Below are 11,198 nucleotides of genomic sequence, written 5' to 3' on the forward strand. Positions count from 1 at the left end.
TAGTTTCAAAGGAGTTCTTACTTCTTATGAGACTCTTCCCTCCCTTCCTTCCTTTTCTTTCTTTTAATCTTCCCTCCCTTTGGCTGTTCCTTGGATTGCCAGTTTTCTTTTTATATCTGATAGCTTTGCCCCTTTATTTGTTTTGTTGTTTATTTGTTTTCCTTTCACAGTCTAGTTAGATGCTAACATTTTATTTGGGCTACTAAAACAACTTCTTCCCACTTTTCATATCTCCGGTCCCCAAACTATTAAGACCTGCAAGGTTCAGACCTCCTGTGGCACCCGCCCACCCCCTCCTTAGCCCTAATATTTCAGAGGCTGGAATAAGCACTCACAACTTACTCTGAAATGCTCATTTTTTTCTCTCCTTTTCATTCACCAGAAGTTGTTTGTCACAATATTATTAGTTTTACCTTATAGATAAATGAAACTTAAGGTCAATAAGTTTTGTTAAAACCCAAAGCATTATTTGTCCCACCTTATAGATAAAGAAATAGGGTCAGTAAGATTTGTGAAAACACTGTCCTCTGAGACTCAAGCTCAGAGATCCTGATTCAAGTTAAGTGTGGTTTCCATTACCAGGAAGAGCCTCCCCTATCATAACTATACTTTTCATTTGATCCTCCTCTACCCCTCAGCTGCAATACATCCAGGCAAACTGTTCCCCTGTATCTGATCATGTCCTACTTATTTCCATTTGTCTTGCTATTCCTTGTTCTTTGACTGCCTTCCCTATTTATCAGCCACCCTAATGGGTGAAATATCACCTTTCAAGGCCTACTTCAACTATACCTCAGTGATTTGAAACGTTTCCCTTCTCTGAACCCCTTTGTATTTTTCTAATGTAGTGGAATATTCTTTGTCTTTTCTAATGAGTGAAAATGTCTCACTTTTCCGTGACTTGGGACTGCATTTTATTCATATATGCATCATTCATGATACACAGCAAGATGCTTTGCACTGAGTACATTTCATTATGTAACAGTAGAATGTATGAATAAATAAAACAATGACCATCTACACACCAAACCTCTACCACAGCAATCAAAATATATTTTCAATCAAAGCAGGCAAATGCTTATGTAGAATGATCACAACCATAAATATACTGTACAATTTAAATATATATAGAAATAAATATTAAAGGAAAATACTTTGAAATATAAGGATTTGAATTGTATAGGGAAGAAAATGAATAACATGATTAAGTGTATAAAACAATCATTTCCAACATGTATTCTACATACATGTGTATCTAGAAATGCAAGAAAAGAAGAGCCGTATTGAATAATGTTTGTTCTCAAAGGAACTAAACAGCTTCGTGGAAGAAGATTAAGAAGAAGAAGAAAAAAAAAAAAAAAAGAATACCCTAAAACACGCACAAGTGAAAGAGTTCCAAAACAAAACAAAAACTTTGATGTTTGGAATGTTTTAGTCTCTTAAAGGTAGTCTATCACAGTTGGGCCTAATAGCATTATTCTCTTTAATGATAATAATTGATAGTCTAAATAAATAAAGCATTCTAGTATTTAATTTACAAATCTTAACTCATGTAATTCTCACAGTCCCCTGAGAGAGGTACTACTAGCACTGCTTACTCCAGAGCTCCCAGCCAAGATTCAGCCAGCCTAAATTAATCACTCAGAGTTACCTGGTTAATAAATAGTGTAGCAAGCTTTCAAATGCATGATTCTTAGTCTTTAAAGCTTGAGTTTCTTCCAGGACTGTGTCTTGTAGCTATAGTTAACACTAAGATGTATGTGCACTGAGATGTATACAAGAATATACTTTGAAGTGTTACTTGTAATTAGAAAAGGCTGGGGAAAAAACCTACATGTGTATTATAAAGGACTAGCCAAATGAATCATGAAATGTTCATATAGAGTGAAATATTATGCAGCTATTAAAAATTAGGTAAATCTATATATTGATTTGAGCCATTCAATAGAATATATTTTTAATTGAAAATAGGTTCAAAAAGCCTATACAGAATGCTCCAATTTTTATCATATGTATGCATTTCTTTAAAAAAAATATTTTTTAATAATGTGCTTTTATCCTTTATGCTGCACTGTTTATCTCAATAACTATTGTTTAGAGAGCGTCTACTCTCCAAATTTACACGTTAGTACTAATAGACACAGTTACCATGCAAAGGAGATATTGAAACTGCAGTGTTGCCTCTGAAAACATTGTGAGTGGTTCAAGGTCAAAGCTGGGGCTCTAACATAATTCTGTCTACCTCCAGAGTTAGATTTCTTCTCACTATGCCAGTGATTCTCAAACCCAGGGTGATTTTGTCTACCAGGGAATATTTGTCAATGTCTGAAAACATCACAGCTGCTGGGAAGAAGGGGTTGCTACTAGCATTCTAGTGGGTAAAAAACAGGAATACTGGTAAACATCCTACAAGGCACAGTAGGGTCTCCCATAACAAAACTGTTTGGCCCAAAATGTCAATAGTGCCAAGCTTGAGAAACCCACTCATACCAAAAAGATTCCTTCTTATCCTCAGAGACCAATAACCTGTATGAAGTCTGATATTGTGACTGTTGGCCTATCATCACAAATTTTGGTTAAAATAGAAAGCCTTAAAAATATATAAATAAAAACAAATACCTGGTGTTTATAAAAGCTGCTGGTATCAAATTGTCTTGGAAAGATAGGGTGGCAGAGAAGAGAGTGGCGATACACTTCTTTTATGTTTGTTTTCTTTCTTTTAAATGTAGCTTAATGAAAAAGAGTCAGGATTTGCTTCTCTTATGTTTCTATTTATACTTGTATATTGTATCATAATAGAGAGAGCATACTTATCTGTCACAGTTTTGATTCATTCACCCATTCAACAATTTATCAAGTGACTATTTTGAGCCAGGCACTATTTAGGTGCTAGGTAAACAGCAGGGCGTAAAGCAGGTAACAATTCCATTACTATAAGGGGCCGATATTCCCAGTGTAGGAAAAGAGTGTACAGTTGACCCTTGAACAATACAAATTTGAACTATGTGGATCCACTTATACAGGGATTTTTTTCAATAATAAATACTATGTTACTACACAATCTGCAGTTGGTTGAACCCTTGGTTGCAGAATTGCAGGTAAGGAGGAACCACATAGTCGGAGGGCTGACTATAAGTTATACCCAGATTTTCAACTTCCAAGAGGGCCTGTGCCCCTAACCCCCAAGTTTTCCAAGGGTCAGCTGTAAAAGCAAATAAACGAGTGAAATAAAATTTGTCAGGTGGTGAAAGACACTAATGGAGAAAATTCAACCAGGGCATAAGAATAGGGAGTGCTGACTTGGGTTGAGAGAGAGGAACCAGAAAAATTATAATTTTAAGTAGTGAGGTCATGGCAGTTTTCACTGGGAAATGGTAAGTGAGGAAGAATCTGCAGGAAGTGAAGGAGTGAGTTATTCAGGTGTCTGGGGGGAAGAACATTTAAGGAAGAGAGAGAAAACAGGAAATGCAAATTTACTAATGGACCATATTTTCAAATACTTTTTGCTTTTAGAAGAGTTTTTTTGTTTCTGTTTTGTTTGCTTTTTGGTTTTTTGATGCTCTAGGCATCCAACTTACTTTCCTCCTCCATGGAGCTTTTGCTATGTTTAAAAAATACCTGATGTGTACATGTAATTTTACTGCTGTCATTGAACTAATCTACTAAAATAGTATATACAGTTAATTTACGCATATAATATGAGCTAAAAGTAGTCATCTACAATAACTTTACTTCTCTAAAGGAAAGCTTTAAGTTTTGTGTGTATGAAATTCTTAATGATGTTGAAATTAGTTCTGCCCCATGTGTTTTTCTTTATTTCCAATTTATTTTATACAAAGTTGCTATTAATGACTATGCATTTTAATAAGAAAGAAATTTCTAGTAAATATGATTATTCAAGCTGTTATGGTGTATGTTTATAGAAATAATAAACCATAAATCAGTCATATGAAGAAATTAATTATAGTTATTTAGAACTAACTTAACTTGGTAGAACTTCTAGTTTGTTGCTTTAATTTCAAATGTTCTAAAATTAAAAGCTTGAATGATTTATATGTTTATGAAATTGTATTATGCCAGTTAAAATGATATAGATTTAGGAAAATTATTAACATGTTCTTTAAAAAAAGATTGACTTTTTTTGAGAGAATGATCTCTAGACACCAGAGTATACATTTGTAAAATATTACTCAGTAGAAAGCATTCATGAAACATGGTCTATAATGCTTGAGAATGGTTCTTTTAATGAAGAGTCTTTAAAACATATCAGAAAAAATAATGCCAGTTTCTATCACGAGGATTGAAAAAAATGTTAATTCTCTTAGATATATGAATGATCACCAGTGCAATTATATTAGATATTTATATAATTATTATTGTCAAGTTTATACCTGAATTATGTAAGCAAGTTCTACTTAAGAAAATACAAGTGATGAAAAGCTGGACAAATAACATATCATTTAAAAAGATTCAAACGATACCTTATTTACTTAAAAATCGTGTTACAACCGCTTTTCAGCAAAAGATTCAGTGATTTAATTATTACACTTATATTGCGTTTCCCTCTGTAATTTGATATATACAAACCAGTTTATTTTAAATGCACTATAATTATGCTGTTTACCTTAAGTGATTCTGCTTTCAAATCATACTTTTTAAAGAGGGGTAATTTACTTTTTAGTGTACACTGCACAATGTCACTTAGTTCAAAGAACTTCAAATACAACCACCTAAATTTTCTAAGTCGTCAGTCTTCTAATTGCTATAATACTATTCATTAAAGTAACAGTAACATATGAAATATATCCAGGCAATTTTCCCAGTACTAAGTATAGGATATAGTTGTCTTCTCTAAGTACTCAAGCCACCATTAATGAAAACTAATAGCCCATCAAACTTTACATTAAAGTAAAGTGAGAAATCTCCAAAGGACTATATATGATTCTATTCCAGCAATTTTTGTCACCTTAAATTGCTGTGTTCCAATATGTTACACTTCTTAATGCTAATTACCTTACAGAATGGATAAATACTACAATTGCAAAGTACATCAAGTACTATTTTTTTAACCAGATTATAATTAGTGATCAGAGAATGGTCTCATTAACATAAATGGAATAATTAAATAATCTCAGCTTTACCATACTTAAAAGCATTAAATAGTGATCGTTTCTCTTTTGTAAACTACTAAAAGTTAACTTTTCTGGAGTCACTTTCAGGAAAAAAATTACATTATTCATGTATGGCATTAAAACAAGAATAAATTTGAAAATGTATAATTTTTTGAGTAGAGATATAATTATTTTATATTGGCCCATGTCTCCCCTTTCATTTAAAAAGAAGAAATAGTAAATGTTTACATTGGGAAAAGATGTAGTATGCTTTAGAGTTATGATAGAATTTTGAGTTAATATAATTCAACAACATTTTAATTAGAGCTAGAAAATTAATCAAGAGAGTCAAAGAGGTCATTCCAGAAGTCTGCCCATATACTGTAGGCATTATCTCATGTTGGAATATAACAAATAGCTTGGAATCATATCATGATCTGGTGAGTATTATTCATTTCAATTGAGTTAAACAATCAGACCTGAGTCCTTTTACTACAGCAGTCCTGCTTATTTTGGGGGGATACATTCCAAGACCCCCAGTAGATGTCTGAAACTGAGGATGATACCAAAATCTGTAGACTGTTTTTTTCCCTATACATACATACCTATGATAAAGTTTAATTTATAAATTAGGCATAGAAGGAGATTAACAATAATAACTAATCATAAAATAGAACAATTATAAGAATATGTTGTAAAGTTATGTGAATGTGGTCTCTCTCTCTTCTCTCTCAAAATATTGTTCTGTAATCACCTTTCTTCTGGTGATGATGTAAGATGATTAAATGACTATGTGATGAGGTGAGGTGGGGTGAATGGCACAGGTAGTGTGAGATAGCATTAGGCTACTACTACTTCTGACTATCCAGCACAAGGAGAATCATTTGCTTTGGGTGATCCTGGATCACTGAGTGATGACTACATAGATGGTTGGATGTCAGGAACAGACTATGTTGATGATTGGGGACCCTAGCCTGGACGGAGCAGGACTGCACAAGATATTGGCATGCTGCTCAGACCAGTGTGCAATTTAAAACTTATGAATTGTTTATTTCTTGAATTTTCCATTTAATATTTTCAGATCTTGGTTGACCTTGGATAACTGAAACCATGGAAATTGAAACCTCAGATAAGGGGGAATTACTGGGTTTGGCAGTTTTGTTCAACCCAAATTAGACTTGGATAGATGGCATCTGATCACAGAGGATTTGGGGGGGGGGTTCATATATACCTAGATTTAGGTAAATTTTAAAAAATAATAATAATTTGTACTTGAGCATCAATATCAAATTTCTGTTTTTTCTCTTTTCATAATCAGTATCAGCACAAAGTTGAAATAAATGTCTGCATCAATTTAATTCTAATTAATAAGGTTCCATATTTAAACTATAACCGTTGAAAGAATATCTTCAGTAGTATGGGAAAAAAGTGACCATAAATCATGTGCACCTTTAAAAAGTTGTTTGCTTTTAGGTTTTTAAATTGTGGGTATAATCGTTCTATATATGTAGATTTGGATGTATCAAAGATGGACAGTATGCAGAAGGCCAGTGATGAGATTGTTCTGTGCTGAATTGACTAATAATGAGATTATGTGTGGGAGGAAAAAAGATTCTGTTATTTTAGAGATTAAGAGCTTTGCAGGAGGACTCTGTAGTTACTGGAATAGTGAGACATGAATAATACTTGTGACATTTTAAGGACTGCTAAGATTTCAATTTGGAAGAACATTTTTTGTTTTTTTTTAAAATGGATCTGACCTCATCATCTGTAATATTGCCTTTAATGGAGGCAAAATTTTGTCGAGACTTCTTAAGTTAGAATACTTTTTGTATTTCCATTGGATGGACAATAGATTACATAAAAGCTGCATAGTTATAGAACATAGCTATAATATATACTATCAGGAAAATTTCAAAATTATTTAACCATATTCTACTATTTGAAAATTTATCTGGACAGCCCCCTTGAAACATGTTTTTCTTTTTTTGAAATAGCCAATATACCTCCAAATCATTTCCATGCAAATTAAACCTAAGCATTCATGTATTTTTTTCTCTCATGATATTTTGCCATCCATATTTTTCAGAGGGAATTCTGGTTGTGAGAAATCTAGTCAAAGTTGGAAAATACTTGGTGTAGAATGACAAAAATCACATCTCCAGATCATCTTACCATTCCTTCTTCTTAAAAAATCAATAAGGTTACCATTTTGTTTTAAATCCCCAATATAATGAGAACTGTATGCATTTGCAAATTCAGAGTTACATTCTTTATTCAGGAACATTATATTGTGACTTATTTCTAGTATACCAAGTCCTTATCTCATGGATTTCCAGGTATGAAAATGAGGGTACAATTAAGGGATCACATAGGGATGCTCATTCTGAGTTTCTTTATAAAAAGCACATGCATTTTTGTTTTATGATTCACATTTAAAATATGACATTTGTGATTCAATAAATTACAAAATAAAGGATTATAGGATGATGCTCACTTTACAAATCACAATTTTTAAAAATTTTCTGATTCAAGAGTATGCTCCAGCTGGCAGCTATCCCGTCCAATTCAATTGAAAGTATTGAGTTGAAATGACATAATATTTTGGTAACATTATTTAAATGGTCAACATTTCCCCCTGAAATCTGCTATAACATGGAGGTTTTATATGTTTTTATTTTCAAGTGAATAGATATATTAAATTATTTGGGAAAGACAGGAACATGGCAAATGGGAGCACCAAAGATCATTTATTTGTGACAGTATTTATTTTTTAACCTTTTCCCAGTAATATATTTATATTTATACTCACGTATTTCTAGTCTGTAAATTTTACAGTATTAATTATTTGGCAGTGTCAAGAGTTAGGTAGTAACTACAATGACTTTCATATTTTAATAATAAGAACAGAGTAATAAATTATCCAGGATAGAATAACCATTTGAAGCAATTTTTAAAATATTGGAACCTTCTAATATACAGTGTGCTCAAACCAGAATAAAATACTAATTCATTGATTCTCATATGATATTAAAAGAAAACATTGCTCAAGAAGCACACTGTAAAAATGATTTTAATTAATTGAAATCAAAATTTAATATTAATGCTAATCAGTAAGTGAGTTTAGAAATGGACAGAATAGATTTAAAGATATCAGTAATTTTTGTTGTCGAACTCTGGTTTAAAACTTTATCTAGAAAAGTTAAAATTTATGACATTTTAAAAAATTATATATAAACTTCCTTTCAATTTTAATTTGTCATAAACATTGATTTCTAGGTCAATAAACACTTCTACAATATCATTTTAATGTTTATATACTTTATACAATGTTTGTATACTATATAATTATATATTTAAATAATTACCTATATATAAATATTTAATTTTTAGGTTTTTTTGGAAATTACAAATATTGTGATGACTATCCATGTAACTAATTATTTGCAGAGTTTAGGGTACAGTGTTAGATGTCGCATTTCTGAGTCAAATGGTTTACACGTTTTTTAAGACTCTACCATTAATCATCATTTGCACTCATAGGCATTCTGTCAGTTGATGAAAGCAGTACTATTTTTCCCAGCCCCTGCTCCCACATTTGCAATATCTGGTTAGACACCTAGTTTTCTTTATTTCATTCAGAGTTGCATGGTTCTCAGACCCTTCTACATCATGATTTTCATCTTCTAAGCCCACTTCCTATTTTTCAAAGTCTTCACAAAGCTGAAAACCAAGACCTGAACGTAATAATAATGATATATTTAGGACAAGGTCTACTGAGATTAATACTTCCTGAGCACTGTTCTCTACAGAATTTGGTTACCAGGAACAGAGACTTTCATTCTGGCTATCTCAAGTAGGGAAAAAATGTCTATTATAAAAATACATGTGACTCCAAAATGAAACAGAAACTTTAACAAAATCCTATATTAGAAGCCATAGAATGCCTGTCATACAGACAGACTGGGAAGGTCAATCTGATACAAGGCAATTCTAGGGACTTCAGCAGAGAAGTTAATGGATAGTTGTTTCTAACTGACTCATGGTCAGCTATGGCCCCTTCAACCCCATCTCGAAATGAGTAGAAGTTATAAGGGGGGAAAAAAAGTATATATATGTGTGTGTATATATCTATGTGTATGTGTGTGTGTGTGTGTGTGTGTGTGTATACATATATGTATATATATATACACACATATATATATATATATATATGAAGAGAGAGAGAGATGTAGACATAGAACTTGGGTGAATAAAAGTAAGTGCATGAGAGATCCCTATTGAGATTGCTATTCTGTCAGAACAAAATAGCACCGTATTTTTTAAAATTTCACATTAATGTGATTCCAAGTCCCAACCTGCTCAGAATATCAGGAGGTTCAATCTTTTAGTAAGATTACCTACCTTAAAATTTGCCCAACATGATTAGACTTGCTTATTTTGATTTTATTTATTTAAAAGTTTTGAACATATGAGTTTAATTACCTGCTAGACCATCCAGATGGAAATATGTGATAAAAGGATGGAAGCAAGGGTCATAAACTTAGAAGAGATGCAGGTATTTTTAGACCAGTTTAGGATTAGACATTCACTGACTGGATTATTTTTAACATTTATAATAGAACTCTTTTACCAAAATAAAATAATGTATTAAAAGTTACATCCAGAGTCCCTCCCATCAGGAAACTTGCACAAGCCTCTTAGATAGCCTCATTCACCAGAGGGCAGACAGCTGAAGCAAGAAGAACTACAATCCTGCAGCCTGTGGAAAAAAAAAAACACATTCACAGAAAGATAGACAAGATGAAAAGGCAGAGGTCTCTGTGCCAGATGAAGGAACAAGATAAAACCCCAGGAAAACAACTAAATGAAGTGGAGATAGGCAACCTTCCAGAAAAAGAATTCAGAATAATGATAGTGAAGATGATCCAGGACCTCAGAAAAAGAATGGAGGCAAAGATCAAGAAGATGCCAGAAACGTTTAACAAAGACCTAGAAGAATTAAAGAACAAACAAACAGAGATGAACAATACAATAACTGAAAATTACACTAGAAGGAATCAATAGCAGAATAACTGAGGCAGAAGAACGGATAAGTGACCTGGAAGACAGAATGGTGGAGTTTACTGCTGCAGAACAGAATAAAGAAAAAAGAATGAAAAGAAATGAAGACAGCCTAAGAGACCTCTGGGACAACATTAAATGCAACAACATTCGCCTTATAGGGGTCCCAGAAGGAGAAGAGAGAGAGAAAGGACCAGAGGAAATAGTTGAAGAGATTATAGTTGAAAACGTCCCTAACATGGGAAAGGAAATAGCCACCCAAGTCCAGGAAGCTCAGCGAGTCCCATACAGGATAAACCCAAGGAGAAACACGCCAAGACACATAGTAATCAAATTGGCAAAAATTAAAGACAAAGAAAAATTATTGAAAGCAGCAAGGGAAAAACGACAAGTAACATACAAGGGAACTCCCATAAGCTTAACAGCTGATTTCTCAGCAGAAACTCTACAAGCCAGAAGGGAGTGGCATGATATACTTAAAGTGATGAAATGGAAGAACCTACTACCATTATTACTCTACCCAGCAAGGATCTCATTCAGATTTGATGGAGAAATCAAAAGCTTTACAGACAAGCAAAAGCTAAGAGAATTCAGCACCACCAAACCAGCTCTACAACAAATGCTAAAGGAACTTCTCTAAGTGGGAAACACAAAAGAAGAAAAGGACCTACAAAAACAAACCCAAAACAATTAAGAAAATGGTCATAGGAACATACACATCGATAATTACCTTAAACGTGAATGGATTAAATGCTCCAACCAAAAGACACAGGGTTTCTTTTTTTTTTTTTTTAACATTTTTATTGAAGTATAATTGCTTTACAATGGTGTGTTAGTTTCTGCTTTAAAACAAAGTGAATCAGTTATACATACACATATGTTCCCATATCTCTTCCCTCTTGCATCTCCCTCCCTCCCACCCTCCCCATCCCACCCCTCTAGGTGGTCACAAAGCACCAAGCTGATCTCCCTGTGCTATGCGGCTGCTTCCCACTAGCTATCTATTTTACATTTGGTAGTGTA

At 33.1% G+C, this 11,198-nt stretch overlaps 1 protein-coding gene across 1 annotated transcript in view; it reads left to right on the forward strand.

Annotated features, from left to right (window-relative positions):
• The window catches only part of LRP1B (LDL receptor related protein 1B), a 1,905,856-nt gene that overhangs the window by 1,300,196 nt on the left and 594,462 nt on the right, over positions 1-11,198 (forward strand). The gene's annotated exons all lie outside the window — the stretch shown is intronic.

Source organism: Balaenoptera borealis (assembly GCF_965194805.1).
Source record: "Balaenoptera borealis genome assembly, chromosome: 6".
Classification (NCBI taxonomy): domain Eukaryota; kingdom Metazoa; phylum Chordata; class Mammalia; order Artiodactyla; family Balaenopteridae; genus Balaenoptera; species Balaenoptera borealis.